The sequence below is a fragment of the Cebus imitator genome, unplaced genomic scaffold (assembly GCF_001604975.1).
Source record: "Cebus imitator isolate Cc_AM_T3 unplaced genomic scaffold, Cebus_imitator-1.0 Scaffold480, whole genome shotgun sequence".
Classification (NCBI taxonomy): domain Eukaryota; kingdom Metazoa; phylum Chordata; class Mammalia; order Primates; family Cebidae; genus Cebus; species Cebus imitator.
Window position 1 is genome coordinate 1,071,787 of NW_016107795.1, and position 16,181 is coordinate 1,087,967.

Sequence of the window (16,181 nt, forward strand, 5' to 3'; positions counted from 1 at the left end):
AGGAGACTGGGTTGGTTGTGCACAGTTTATTGAAATTGATACTCAAGAGAAAAGAATAGGTTTGAGGAGGGTGGCTAAAAAGCAAATCAAAAGAGTTTGCTGTTGAAATATAGAACTTAAAGATATTTAAGACTTCTATGTGGCATCTACATATCTCTAAGCAGTTGTGGGTATAAACTGAAGGCTCAGGAAAGAAGAATAGGATAAAGACATAAATCTGAGAGTGATACATTGAAGCTACATTACAGCATCAGGTTGGGACTGATAAGGCAGAGTGTGTGCATTAGTTAGGCAACTGGATGCACATGTACCCCTGAACTTAAAATACAAGGTAAATTTAAAAACAAAAGAAGTTAAGTTGCTTAGAGAAGCAATGAAATGTAATGCTGACCAACCTTCAAAATTTATATATGTTTATATATATATATGGGCATTCTGGCACATTCCTGTAATCCACACTACTCAGGAGGCTGAGGCAGGAGAATCACTTGAACCCAGGAGGCAGAGATTGCAGTGAGCCGAGATCATGCCACTGTACTCCAGCCTGGACAATAGAGCCAGACTCTGTCTCAAAGATAAATAAATAAATAAAATTTCAGAACAACTCTATATTGTTATTAAAAACATTATATTGGCCATAAATTATTTTCACTATGAGTAACTGTACCTTACAGTGAGATTTTCAAGAGCAAGTTAGAAAATGTATACAAATGTAATATTCAAACCACAAAACTGGCATGATAATAATAGGTTTTTTTAATAAATATTATTAAGAACAATTTAATTATATTTTATTTATTATTATTATTTTGCTGTATAATCATTCAAAATCAAATACCAGCAAGTGTATTCACTTCTTCTCAAGATATTCTCTGAGGCTTTCCCTTATAGGTCACATTCTCTGTCCATAGATACAATTTTTACACAATAAATTATATAATTTTCTCTGAGAAAGGAACAAATGCCAGTAGGTACAGACACCCTGGAAGCAGCAAAGCTATAAACATCACAAAGTGGGGGAAAAAAAGAACCCTTTGCTTATGAGCACCTGCTTATGCTTAGCATTATAGGCACATAGTACACATTTAGCAAAAAAATTCCACTGAAAAAAGTTAGACTAAGAAAACCTTGTAACTTAAAATAGTGAGTATAAGTTATCTAGATAGTTTACCTCCATAAAAACGAAAAAAAAAAGGCTTCATTCTTTAGAAATGCCAGGTAATGGTATATAAGCCTGTGCATGAACACTGATTTTGGGGTTTAAATTAGTATGAAACTGAAAAAAAAAAAATATGACTGTTCTGCTTAGGAATTCAGAATTGACTTCTAAAGGAATTGCAGTTTGCCAGGAAAAGAAAGGCGAAGGAGGTAAGAAATATATATAAAGAGCTTTAATGAAAACACCTACAATCATTGAGTATGTTACATATTCCAGACACTCTTTAGATACAATATTTAATTTATGATACGAAGAACTCAATTTTTGATATAGGCAATATTCTAATGGGCTTTGGAGGAAGATGAGATGATTTCTGAGAAGACCAAAGAAGATGATAAGGAAAAAATTTAGCACTGCATTTAGCCTTGAGGAATTCATCAGAATCCTTATCAAACTCCTAATAATTTTCAGCATGCCTTTTGGGAAACCTACCTGGCACCTTACCTCCTCCTGTAAAATAAAGATGGCTATTGAGCATGCCAAAATGTACTTTTAGCCTAGAACTAATCACTGATTTACATCTACACAATAAAGGAGTAAAGGCAATAGTGATAAATATTAAGTGCATCAGTTGTATTTTCCAAAGGTGGCTACAACAATGTCTCCTATGCTGTTCTTACAATGAGACTTTGACAGTTCTCCCATGAAGAGGAAAGATGCATATACTCTCTCCCTCAAATTGATGATGTTTTACTATGTTTCAACCAATAGAGCATGGCAGAAGTGACTTCTGAGGCTACATCAAAAAAACCAAGCAACTTGTGCTCCATCCACTTGAGTACTCCTTTTTGAAGCCATTGGCCATGTGTAAACAGTCTGACTGACCTCAGGCTAACAGGCTGTGAGAAAGACCAAACTAGCCTAACAGAAAGATTACATAGAGAGGCTTTGAATTATACAAGAAGGAAAAAAGATGTCAGACTAGTGCCCAGGTGCTTCAATCTTCCAGAGTCCAAGATCCAGACATTGTCTGACTGCAGCAATATGAAAAATCATAAGCCAAACACCAAAGGAGCCTTTCCTGAATTCCTCACAATAAAATTGTAGTTGTCATTTTAAGTCACTAAATTTTGGGGTGTTTTGCTATGTAGCAATAGTAACTGAAACACTGAACCATTATTATGAAGTAATATCTATGCTACATCATACTTCTCAAATTTTAATGACCATATAACTTGTCCAGGTACATTGTTAATGTTAAGTCTATTTAGTAGTCTAGAGAAAAGCTTCAGATTCTGCATTTCCAGCAAGCTGCCAGATGATGCACATGCTTCTGGTCCACAGTCCACACTTTGCATAGCAAGTTGACATAGGAATAGTATTCCTTTATCTGGAGGCATTCTGTCTTCTTTTCTTCTTAGCAACATGATTAAACAGCTGTTTCCTAGCAAGTAAACATGTCAGCAGAGTGAGTCTATACAAGAATGGATGACTTCTAGATATTTCATAACTGTACCTGAAATTTGACAAAAAAAAAGCTGTATAATTTGGGAATCGAGAACATATGCTGACACTGTTCCTTAAAACTATGCTGAAACATCTAGAATTTCATGAGGATGAAGATGAGTTAGGACTATACTTGCATGCATTAAATGTTCACTACAGACAGATCACTATGAGGTAGGCCAGACATTCCTTGAGTGCCCATGAAATGACCAATTGTACCTTCCAGGCTTGTAGGGGAAGAAAATCACTGATTTAAGCCTTTTTTTTTTATAGAAGGGGTGGTAGATAGAAAGTTTAATAGTCTAAGCTGAATCATAAACCTGGAGTTGTGCAGCTGATACAGAGGAATTAAATTTAGAAGTATTGGTGGGTGGAGGAGTTTTCAAAAATATCCAGAAGTTCTTTCTAGACTAGGAAAGTTAATACCATTATCCCCTAAGATGTGTCATTCAATGCCACTAAATCTTCAGTCTTTATTTTACCTCATTCATTCCTCGTGTTCCATATAACACCTGGGCATCAGACCCTGTAATCATATCTCCTACAAGTCTGCAGAACTTGTGAAAAACTTACCCTCCACAACACATATATATATCCAACAAAAGATGACATTACAGACAGAAATTGGCTCAATATTCACAAAAAAATATGTGTTTTCTCTTCCTGTATACACAAGAAGACTATTTTTCCAGCCTGCCTTGCTATTGGATTGGAAACATGTAACCGAGTTCTGACCAATGAAATATGAATGCATGTGCTACACACCACTTCTAGGCTTGACGATTAATTTATTTGCACAGTTCCCTACTCTCAGTCTTTCTGTTTCAGTGACACTGGAAACACATGCTCCAGATAGTGTAGCTTCAAGATGGAAACATCTTGGATTCCTGAGTTACTCCTTGTAGAATTGTAAGGAGCTCAGCTGACCTAGACAGAGCTAAGCTGCCAGGTGTCAGAGCAGCCAATTAGGCAAGAAGCAAAAATGATAGTAACAGTGAACCCTTTTATCATTTATAGGGATAGCATAAGCAAGAGGCTAACCTGAAGAAAATGCTGACTCCTCCTGATCAATTTTTTCCCATGGACCAGCACCAGTCAAGGATTAGCAGGACTAGCATAGACATGGTATCTGGCTCACTCTTGAAGGAGATTCCAATAAAAGGATCTTGGGGTTTTATGGATCCTGGGGTAAGGGAAAGGGAAAGGAGAAAGGGTTGGGAGTGGAAAAGTCCTGATATTGAGTTAGGGTGGAGAAAAGTCTCTTCAAGTTTCATTCTTCAGCTCTTTAATAAGGAGGTCTCAGCAGAGGCACCTGAGGAAGTCCTCCTATAAAGAAGCCTCCAAATGGTGGCATCTGATCTAGGAATGATGATATGCATAGGAGCAAAGTCAGCCAAAAAGCCTGAGTCCTCAACTGCAACCCCCTTCAGAGATTGCATTTGCTGCATCAAGACTGGCATGAGGAGGGCAACTTTGTGACTGCCTATTGTTTGGCACGAAAAAAAAAATCACATGTAGATTTTTAGCCAGGAGATTTAGCATAATAGACAAAGAACAGAGAAATGGTTCATGTTTTTATAACTTCCTTTCACCCTAGTTTCTTAGATAACATATAAATCTTGACTCCTGCAACTTAATTATCTTCCATGCCTCTTGGGATGCCAATAAGGATAACACTGCAGCAGCCATTGAAGTCCAGTCAAATGACAAATTTGCCACTGTAACATTGAAATAGAAATTATATCTTATGACACAAGGCCAAGCATATGTTGAACATATTTGAATGTGTCTTTCCCCAGTCACACAGAAACTGGAAAACTAAATTACACTAAAGAATGTGACTAGAGTTTCTGGAGTCAGGGACTATATCTGTATATGTAACCTTATCAGAAGAATATTTTCTGCGGCTCTCTGGATACTAGAGCCAGACACAGAATAACGATGCTGTCATGAAAGATGACAGATTTTGTAAGAAACCTGAAGCACTAACCAAAAAATCAGTAGAGACATCATGTAACAACTAATGTGTACAGAAATCTTGTAACGTTTCTTTTTGTTTAAAAATAAGAAATCTTTTCTTCTTGGTGAATAACTGAGATAGTGGCCATAAGAGTTATTTACCAAAAATTTCCAACTCCTCTTTTTCAAGGCAAATGGTAGGACTTCATGTTCACATCTCCTCTGAAGTAAAGTATGACAATATGACTTCTGTCATTAATGGTATGCGAATAGAAATGATAGGTTTACTGCTGAATAGAAGCTTAAGAGACAATGCATGATTTACTTTCATCCTCTCCCTCTGCCACAGAAACCATAGGGCAGGTGTTGAGATGAGGTCTTCATTGGCCTGAGTCCCTTAGTGACTATGACTGTAGACCTCTCACCAATCTACATTAGACAGTTGGCATGAGTGAAAAATAAAAATTTTGTTAGGTTAAGCAAATTAGGATAATTTGTTACCATGCCATAACTTTGCCTATCCTGGGATTATTACTTTTGCTTTTAATAAACCCATAAAGGAAAAAATCATCTGCAAGTCATGGAAGGAGAAAATAGGTCAGACACCAGGAGTGAACCTTATTCATTAGCAGCTGGGCAACACTTAGAAAAGTATGCATGTGCTTTGCATGAAACCTCCTCTTCACTCTCACTAAGGCACCCCAAATTTTGCCTCTGAAGGTTCAATCAAAATGTATCTATCAACAGAGTGCATATTGTTAAACTTTGGATCCAGTAATCCCAGGCATAGCTCTTTCGAGCAGAAAGCCTTTCAGGTTTGTAAGTCTAAATTCCCACACATTATACAATGACCAAATAGATTTATCATTCTCTATTGTTCACTTTTTTATACAATTGTTCATTGTCATACAGTTGACAATTACTAAAATAAACATAAAATGTTCAGGGCAAGGTATTTTTAAGGAGAACTATCCACCCAGAAAGATAAAGTAGGTTATTCTCAGGGTTGGGGAAGAGCACCTGCTCTCCCTACCCACTACAGCAACACCAAATTTAACAACCATCTATACAAAAAAATACCTTTATAAGAACCAAAAATCAGGTGAGCACTCACAGTACCTCTATTCAACTCCATATACTGAAATAGGTACTGAAAGACCAGGAAACAGTGTTGAATTGCCATAGCCATTCCTTTCCTACCCACCAGAAGTGGCTGCATGGCACTGTATGCTGGGAAGAAAGGGTGTAATGATTATGAGACTTTGCACTGAACTTGATGATGCTCTGTCAGAGTGGAAAACAGAACCAGGCTATACTTAGCTAATGCTTGCCCATGGAGGGAGCATTTGGACCAGCTAAATACAGGGAAATTGCCTGTCTTAGCAGTTGTAACTTGAGTTTCAGGAAGCCTTGCCACTGGGGGCTGAAGTGCTCTGGGGCCCTACATAAAGTCTAGGCCACAAAGACTACAATTCCTAGGTGAGTCCTAGTGTTGAGCTGGACACAAAGCCAGCTCTCAGGAGACTAGAGCCAGATACAGAATAATGGCACTGTCACGAAAGATAACAGATTTTGTAAGAAACTTGAAGCACTAACAAAAAAAACCTACTAAGGCCCACAAACTACTGAGACACCAGCCAGGGCAGCTAACAGAATGTTTTCTCTCCCCCAAACCCAGGCTTCACAGCTCACAGCTCCAAAAGAGGCCCCTTCCTTCCACTTGAGGAGAGGGAAGGGTAAAGTGAACTTTGCCTTACATATTGGATACCAGTTCAGCTACAATAGGTTAGAGCACTGATCAGAGTCATTAAGCCCCATTCCATGCCTTGGCTCCTGGATACTTCTAGACACACTCTGGGCCATAGTTAATATGCTGCCCTGAAGAGAAGGACCCAGTCATGGCAGGACTCATCATCTGCTGACTAAAGAGCCCTTGGGCCCTGAATAACCATCAATAGTACTTAGGTAGTATGCCATTAGCCTTGGGTGAGACTGAAACTTGCTGGTTTCAGGTGAGGCACAGCACACCCCCAGTTGTGCTGGCCATGGAAAGATGCCGTATCTGCTTGAGAAAAGCAGAGGGAAAAATATAAAGGACTTCATCTTGTACCTTAGGTATCAGGTTGGCCACAGTGGGTAGCAAACCAGGCAGGCTCTTGAGGTTCCTGATTGCAAGCCTTTGATCTTAAACAGCATTTCTCGACCTGCCCTGGGCCAGAGGGGAGGCTGGAAGAGTGAGTCCCAGGCCTGGCAACATTCACCACAAGCTGACTGAAGAACCCTTGGGCTTTAAGTGAACATTGGTGGAAGCCTAACGGTACTCTCCATGAGCCTGTGGTGGTGGTGGCCATAGGGTGAGGCTCCCCTGACTGTGAAAATGGGAGGAAATAGTGAGAAGGACTGTGTTACATGATTTGAAAGCCAGCTCGGCAGAAGTACAGTAGAAAATCAAGTAGATTTTAAAGGTTTTTTTGCTCTACTCCTTGGCTCCTAAATGGCAATTCTAGACCCATCTAGGGTCTGGGGAGCTCACCACCCTGAAGAGAAAAAAACAAGGTTGTCTGGCTTCACCACCTGTTGATTGTACAGCCCCAGGGACTTCAGTGAGCAAAAGTGGTAGCAAAGTGGTAGTTACAGTGAGCCTAAGGCAAAACCTAGTGCTGTGCTCCCTTATGGTCTAACCCAGTGCAGTTCCAGTTATGGTGGCCAAAGGTGTGTTTGTGTCATTCCACCTCAAGCTCCAGGCGTCTCAGCACAGAGAGAGAGAGAGACTCCATTTGCTTGGGAGAAAGTAAGGGAAAAGGACAAGAGTCTCTGCTTGATAATCCAGAGAATTCTTCTAGATCTTATCCAAAACCACCAAGGTGGTACCTCTAAAAGTCAGTAAGAATCACAGCATCACTGGGCTTGGAGTGCCCCCAGTGAAAACAGGGCTTAGATCACAGTACCTAAGTCCTTCCAAATACCTGGAAAGTGTTTCCAAGAAGGATGGGTACAAAGAAGCCTAGACTGCAAAGATTACAATAAATATCTAACTCCTCAATGGTCAGACACAGATGAACATCTACAAGCGTCAACACCATCCCAGAAAATATGAACTCATCAAATAAACTAAAGAAGGCACCAGGAAACAGTCCTGGAGAAAGAAACATATGTGATCATTCAAACAAAGAATTTAAAATAGTTGTTTTAAGGAAATTCAAAGAAATTCAAGATAAAACAGAGGAAGAATTCCAAATTCTATTAGATAAATTTAAGATATTGGAATAATTAAAAATAATCTAGCTTCAGCACCCTAAGACAGCACGAAAAATAAGAGGCCAGGCATGGTGGCTCATGCCTATAATCCCAGGACTTTGAGTGATCGAGGCAGGCAGACCGCCTGAGGTCAGTAGTTCAAGACCAGCCTGGCCAAAATGGGGAAACACATCTCTACCAAAAAATACATAAATTATCCAGGTATGGTGGTACACACCTGTAATCCCAGCTATTCAGGAGGCTGAGGTCAGAGAATTGCTTGAACCCAGAAGGCAGAGGTTGCAAATCAAACCACTGCACTACAGCCTGGGCAACAGAATGAGACCCTGTCTCAAAAAAAATAAAGAGGCCGGGCGCGGTGGCTCAAGCCTGTAATCCCAGCACTTTGGGAGGCCGAGGCGGGTGGATCACGAGGTCAAGAGATCGAGACCATCCTGGTCAACATGGTGAAACCCCGTCTCTACTAAAAATACAAAAAATTAGCTGGGCATGGTGGTGCGTGCCTATAATCCCAGCTACTCAGGAGGCTGAGGCAGGAGAATTGCCTGAACCCAGGAGGTGGAGGTTGCGGTGAGCCGAGATCGTGCCATTGCACTCTAGCCTGGGTAACAAGAGTGAAACTCCGTCTCAAAAAAAAATAAAATAAAAAATAAATAAATAAATAAATAAAGATAAAAGATTTAAAACAATCAAGCAAGACCCAGCACAGTGACTCATTCCTGTAGTCCAAACACTTTGGGAGGCTGAGATGGGAATATTGCTTGAGCCCAAGAGTTCAAAATCAGCCTGAGAAGCATGGCAAAACCCCATCTCTACCAAAATATATATATATACAAAAAGAAAATTATCTAAGCATGGTGGCATGAACCTGTAGTCCCAGCTGCTCAGGAGCCTGAGGCAGGAGGATGACTTGAGCTTGGGAGTGGAGATTGCAGTGAGCTGAGATCACACCACTGCACTCCATCCTCGGTGACAGAGATAGATCCTATCTAAAACAAACAAACATAGAATCAAGCAGAAATTCTGGAGTTGAAAAATGCAAATGACATCAGAGCCTTTTAATAGCAGAATTGATCAAGCAGAAGAAAGACTTAGTGAGCTTGAAGAGAGGCTATTTGAAAATATATAGTCAGAGGAGACAAAAGGAAAAGGAATTAGGAGGAAAGAAGCATATCTACAATCACTTAAAAAAAATAGCCTCAAAAGGGCAAGTTTAAGAATTATTGGCCTTAAAGAGAAGGTAGAGAAAGAGACAAAAGTAGAACATTTATTCAAGGGAGTAATAAAAGAGAACTTGCCAAACCTAGAGAAAGACATCAATATCCATGCGTAAGAAAGTTATAGAACACCAAGCAGCTTTAACCCAAAGAAGTTTATGTCAAATCATTTAATAATTAAATCCCCAAAGGCCAAGGATAAAAAAAGAATCCTTAAAACAGCAAAAGAAAAAAAAAATGCCATGCAATGGAACTCTAATACATCTAACAGCAGACTTTTCAGTGGAAATCTTATAGGCCAGGAGAAAGTGGTACCACAGATTTAAAATGCTGACTGAAAAAAAAAAAAAAAAAAAACTTTTACCCTAGAATAGTACATTCAGTAAAAATATCCTTCAAACATAAAGGAGAAGACTTTTCCGTACAAACAAAAGCTGAAAGACTTCGTCAACACCAGACCTGTACTACATAAATGCTAAAGGGAATATTTCAATCAGAAAGAAAAGGACATTAATGAGCAATAATAAATCATCTAAAGGTACAAGCCTCAGTGGTAATAGTAACTACCCAGAAAAAAAAAAAAACAGAATATTATAACACTGTGATGCATAAATAATTATTAAGTAGAAAGATTAAATGATAAACTAATCAAAAATGAATATAACAGATTAAGATGGTAGAAAGGAGGCAGGGCTAGCTTGCAGCTCCCACTCAGACAGACAGAATAGCATGTGGAGTTTAGTCATATTGTAAACTTTTGCTCCAAGAACGATTGCAGAAGCAAACCAGGAAAGCTGAGAGAATTTAAAATCCATTTAAAGGAACTGGATTACCTGGAAGCCTCCCTGAGACACTGGAAAACTGTGAGTCTGTGCTGAGTCTGTTCACAGGCACAGATAATTTTGCCTGTGAGCAGGAGTAGAGGACCACACAGCTTAGCACAGCCGAGGAGAAAGTGCGACCAGATAAGCTGGAGAGGCTCACATTTATTTAGTACAGATTTAATGACAAAGGACTACAGCAAACACCATTTGTGCATAATTAACACTGTCAACCTCCCAAGCAGGGGGCAGTCCTGTGTGAATGATCAAAGGTTCGTTTCCAGAAAAATAGGTAAACAAACTTATCTAGATAAATTTCTTTGCATTCCTTTGTTATCTGCCTGCTGCTACTAGCTCAAGGTAAGATTAGGCTGCCTTCAACCATAACCCTTTCCTGAAGCTTTTGCAAAACCTCCTGGCCTTCCAAGAAGGTTTATGTTCTTTTCTATAATTTTTTCCATCACCCTGACTGATCTCCTATATCTCCCCCTTTTCTGTTTTTTGCAACAGGTTTTGTTGATTGAAGAGTACAGACGTGTGCAGCAACAGGTTTGTCAGGCACAGCAATTATAAGTTGTGTTCCGGCTTTGCATCCTACAAGTAGTAAATAACATGAGACAACCATGAGTATAATCAGCAACATTCTTTTCCAATAAAGGAGGAACCCCAAAGAGTGGGGGCCTCTCCAGGAGAGATGTTCTTGCAATCTTTCCATATGGCTGTTTGTTGGGCATGTATGATGTTTGGTATTTAGGGGTTTGGTGTTTAGGGTGTTTAGAGCTATGGTGTTTAGGAATTCTAGAATTTTAGTTTTAAGTTGCTTCATGTCTGCTATTAAATTATGTAATGCTCCCCAGAGGTGTTGTTTTACCTCATCCCAACTATGTACTGATTGTGTCCAAGGTAGAGAGGTGACACAGATATGTTTATGCTCTCACTTGCAGTTTAATTGCTGTCGGAATGACAGTGCATCTTGTAGCTCCCCTACATATTCCAAGGCAGCCCTGAGGACTTGCAGACATGCAAGAATCTTTTGATTTATACCCTGCTATAGGAGAAGTTCATTAGACACATTTCTGGCCAAGTTATCTACGAACATAGCTATTTGTACTGATTCAGTAATACAGGCCACAGCAACACTAGCAATGACTATGGCTGAGACTATAAAAGCTGTTTAAGTGTTCCTATGAATCTTTTGTATCTGACCTGAGACACATTCTAAGATGGCAAGAGCAGCGGGACCTTGCCAATCATGTGTCAAATTGGTAGGAATGCCTCAGAGTGTCTCCTTGGTACCATGACACTAGTAATATTTAAATCAGATATATTGTAATTAGTGATTACTAGTTCACATGTGGTGAACCAAGCCTGTCCCTGCACTCGGGTCACAAACATGGAGTTTTGGGATGTAATGGAAATATTGGTTCCCATAAGGAAAACATATGGATGGGTAGTGCAAATTAATCACTGATCTGTGTGATTATGAATAAAGTTATATTATGAATAAAGTATAATTGTTACTGGAATTATGATATGTCCCATGTCAGGTGCCAAGGTGTCACAGGTGCCATAAAGTGCCTTGGGTGGCATGGACTCTACTTGGTTTCTGGGATACTCCATCACCCCATGGACCCAAATCATAGACGAATGGGTCATGGCTACGATACTGTGATTGATGTCACGATGGATGCAGACATCAGCATGGTTGCCCTGAAAATGGCTGTGGGGGCTCCAGTCTAAGGTGTTATAAGTACCTAACTGGAGGCTACGGGCTTGTCCCCCATGACAGACCTCCAAGCCAAAGTGGAATCCATTACTTTCCCAGCTTCATTCTTTAGCACAGGGAGGAATGTTGGGGAAAGTGGCACCAGTTGCATCGCCCGGTTTGAGACTACCTGCTACCAAATATGTTAAGGCATTTCCTTTGCTTTGATGTAGCCATAATTGTGTTTGTGTGGGTATACAGTAAGGATTAGAACTTTCATAACTTACACACTGTGGGAGGATAGTAGAGTGATATGTAGTGTTACCTGGAGCCTTAGTCCAATGTGTGCCATTACTGAGATACCCCACCAGAGGTATGTCAATTCCTCCTAGCAGTCACATCATTAAAGGCTGGGAAGAGAGTGTCTGCCTAAGTAACAGGTGGAAAAAAGGCAGATTTAGAAGATGGGCTCAATAGAGTGTATCAGGTACAGGTGGCAAGCAAAGTGAGAGAATGAAAAAGGAACAAATTATCTGAAGTGAATGGTGTCTGTGTCCAGAGCAGGATTTGCTCAGCCTTCTGAGTTGTCTTCTTTAGCATCCCCTCGGTAATGTTTGGGGGTTGTGTCATTTGAGGAGGCCACATCGTCCCGGTCTGCAGGTCCTGCAGGGTCATTTCCTTCATTTCTGCTACTGGATTGGGTAAGGTTTGATGGGTCATGCTGAAATCCAAAGAGGGCCTGAGAGGGTTTGAACACAAGTATATCCTCTTCCCCATGTCAGCAAATTGTTTAGGCCACACCATACATTACTATTCACATCCTTCCATAAAACTGTGGGTTTTATATCTTGAGAGGTTTTAGCAAAGTGCTTTTCTATACCTGATTGAAATTTGTCATTTAAATTTAAGAAATTAAGGGTAAATAAGGCTTGTGCTTGTAGTGTTTCAGAGTCCTCACTCAATTCCCCTTTCGTTTTCCGAACTTATTTTTAAGGGTGAAGTGGGCACATTCTACTGTGGCCTGTCCTTGGGGGCTATACAGGATGCCTGTGGACTTTCAGATGTACCTTGTGTGACAAAATTGTTGAAATTGCAAGCTGGCATAAGCTGGACCATTTTCAGTTTTAATTTTTGTGGGCTACCCCATAAACCCAAAAGTTAAAAGAAGATGTTCAATAACACATTGGGTGGACTCTCCCAGAAGAGCATGTGTGTTAATTAGGTAAGAATTGGTATCAATGTATACGTGTACATATCTTAGCTTTCCAAATTCAGGGATGTGTGTAACATCTGTTTGCCATAACTTATTAGGTTCTAGTCCTCCAGTGTTAACACCTGTAGAAGGAGGGGATGTGAGCTGGCAATCTGGGCATTGAAGGATAATTTATTTAGCTAGTCTTTGGGTAAGCTGAAATTGTTTAGTTAAGTTTCTCCAATTTTGGTGGAAAAAATGATGTGATTTGGGTGGCCTGGTCAAGCAGCGACATCATAACCCACAGGTTTGCTTGATCATTGCTGTAAGCCAGTGGGCCAGGCAGTGAGCTGTGGGCCCAAATATGTGTGATAAAAATAGGATGTGTTTATAGATCTAGCAATTGCTGAAACTGAAGAACAAGGGCACACAGGGTGGGCTCGAGAGTGGACTTAATGAGGGCTATCTTAAGGTTCTGCAATAAATAAACAGTTTGGGTTTTTCCTCTCTTTTCACTTTAGGAAGCTTTAATGCTATAGTCAATATTTTGGCTTTTGTGTTTCAGTCCCCACCAGTTGACATGCTCGTATAAGTTCCCTGATTGTAACTGTCTTTCCTCTGATTGCCAGCATTATTTGCTGGCAGTTGACATTAAGATTTTCATAAGCCAACTGCAACAATATCAGTGGCCTAGGCATGACTAATTTGTCTCTTAATTGCCTGGGTTAACTGATTGATAATTTCAACAAATGGCTACTGAGGCCCTTGTCAGACATTTATAAAAGATCCCTGTTGAACTCCACTTGCGGGAATTCAATCCAAAGCCCCGAGAGCATATTGAGATGCTTGTGCATGAGCGTGGGGAACAAAATGTAATTGTTGTTGTATATTGGCATAGGGGCCCCTCCCCAGGTGGATAGCAGCTGTTATGTCTTGCCTGGCCAATTGATTCTGGTTGGCTTGTAGTTCACACAACTCATATTCTGCCTTCCAGAGGAGGTATTGATTGGGTTCTCAAGTTGTTTTAGCTAGTCCCCTGGACTTATATGGAAGTTGTCTACTATGGCTTCAATTAATCCTTTTTGTAAATGAGTTAGCGGCTCCATTTTCTCTAATGCTTTTCTTATCTCTTTATACGCATCAAAAGAAATGGGTTCATATATCTGATTGCCTTGTCAATCTTGCATTACTGGGCAGGCCAATAGCTCCCCTTCTAATTCCACTTGCCTAAGATAGGGTCCCAGAGCTGTAGCATATCCCTCGTCTTTTTACTAATTTATTGGGGAAGGGGACTCAGGCAAAACTTCTGTTTCCTCTTTGGTATTTTTACCTGGTAATGCCAGGGCTGAGGGAGAAGGAGGAGGCAGTAAGGTAGGTGACACTCCCTCTTCCCTTCCGTTTTTAGGTTCTTATGTGTAGAGCGGGGCCAAAGCAACCCTAAGGCCCATAATGTTAAAGATGTTACTGGGACCTTTTGCCTGTGTTCATGATCTTATTTAAGATTTTTCTCCACTTGTTCCCAGAGCTCTATGTCCAGCATACCTTCTTCCAGGAATCATGGATTATGGAAAACAATAGTTTGCATTAAGTCCCTTAATTGAGCCTCTGAGACCAAAGCTGTACTAGCTTTAAGCAGCTATTTCAATACTTTTATGTACTGTTTCTGTTGTGCTGCTAACTGTTGTCACATGATGAAACCCTAGCCTGAACAATTTCCTCAAACTTGGAAATTCCAAGTGGACTACAATGACCTATGGACTTACTGACCAAGCAGTCGCTTCATGTTCATTTTCAAGGGTTCCATCGAAACTCATTGCAGTGTTCCTCACTGGGGATACTGGCTGCCAAGTCTGTCCCACAGACTCTGGCTGAGCAACTGATGAACAGAATTTGTAGACACAGGTATTTTGCTTGTGAGTGAGGCTGGGGAAGCACATGGCTTAGCACAGCCAACAAGAAAGTGCGCCCCGACAAGCTGGAGCTGCTCACATTTATTTAGTACAGATTTAATGACAAGGGCCTAGAGTGAACACCATTTTGGGGTAATTAACATTGTCACCCCCTCCCCCAGTAGAGGATCGTCCTGCCTGCAGATTAGAAAAGGTTGGACACTGGATAAATAGGTAAACAAACTTATCTAGATAAATTCATTTGCACTCCCTTGTTCTCTGCCTTCTGCCATTAGCTCAAGGTAAGAGGATTAGGCTGCCTACAACCATAACCCTTTCCCAAAGCCTTTGCAAAACCTCCCAGCCTTCCAAGAAGGTTTGCATCTTTCCTATAATTTTTCTCACCACCCTAACTAATCTCCTACAAGTCCACTTGCTCTCTAAACAGGGAGGCTCATATTCTTGGGCAAGTTCTCAGCCCTTATCACGGGCTGCCTGGAAATATTACTTGGTGCTGTTGGGAGAGCATGGTGGGAGAAAGACTAGCCTTTAAGATTGCAGGCTGCATGGAGTGAGATGAGGCCTGTGACTCCTGGCTTTCCCTCACTTCCCTAGGACCCTGTATGACTCAGCAGAGGCAACCACAATCCCTCTGGGAATATAACTCCATTGGACTGGGAACCACACCCCCAACCCCCACAGCAGCCTCAGCAAGCCTAGCCCAATTGCAGACTGAACTCAGACACACCTATCCCTGCCCCCACCTGATGGTATTTTCCTGCTCACCCTGGTATCCAAAAACAAATGTCATAATCTCTTGGGAGCTCTATGGCCCTGCCTACCACATAAGAAACCTGAATATTTAACCAGGTGTCCTTAGGGCAAGTTTGTATCCTTCCTATATGACTGCAGCTGATGCACTCTTGAAAACACCACCTCCTGGCTGGAGGCCAACCAACACAAAACCAGCACACTAAACAAAAACACAAACAAGGACCCTCAGAGAGCCCACTTCACTCTCCTGCTATCTTTGCCAGAGCAGGTGTGGCATCCATGGCTGTGAGATCTGAAGATGAATCACACTGCAGGACTCTTTGCAGACACTCCCCAGTACCAGCCCAGAGTTCGGTAGCTCCGCTGGGTGGCTAGACTGAGAAGAGCAAAAGCAATCACTACAGTTTAGCTCTCAAAAAGCTCCATTCCTACAAGAAGGGAGAGAACACCACATCAAGGGAGCACCATGTGAAACAAAAGATTCTGAACAGCAGCCCTTGAATCCCAGATCTTCCCTCTGACATAGTCTACCCAAATGACAAGAAATCAGAAAAACAATTCTGGTAATATGACAAAACAAGATTATGTAACACCACCAAAAGATTATACCAGCTCATCAGCAATGGATCCAAACCAAGACAAAATCTCTGAATTGCTATAAAAAGAATTCAGAAGGTTGATTATTAAGCTAATCAAGGAGG

General features: G+C 40.8%; 1 protein-coding gene across 1 annotated transcript in view; it reads right to left on the minus strand.

Annotated features, from left to right (window-relative positions):
* Positions 1 to 756: 756 nt before the first annotated feature.
* The window catches only part of AFM (afamin), a 47,016-nt gene continuing 31,591 nt past the window's right edge, over positions 757 to 16,181 (minus strand). The window contains exon 15 of the mRNA XM_017512940.2: positions 757 to 2,675. The gene's annotated coding sequence lies outside the window, so the exon portion shown is untranslated. The remainder of the gene's footprint in view (positions 2,676 to 16,181) is intronic.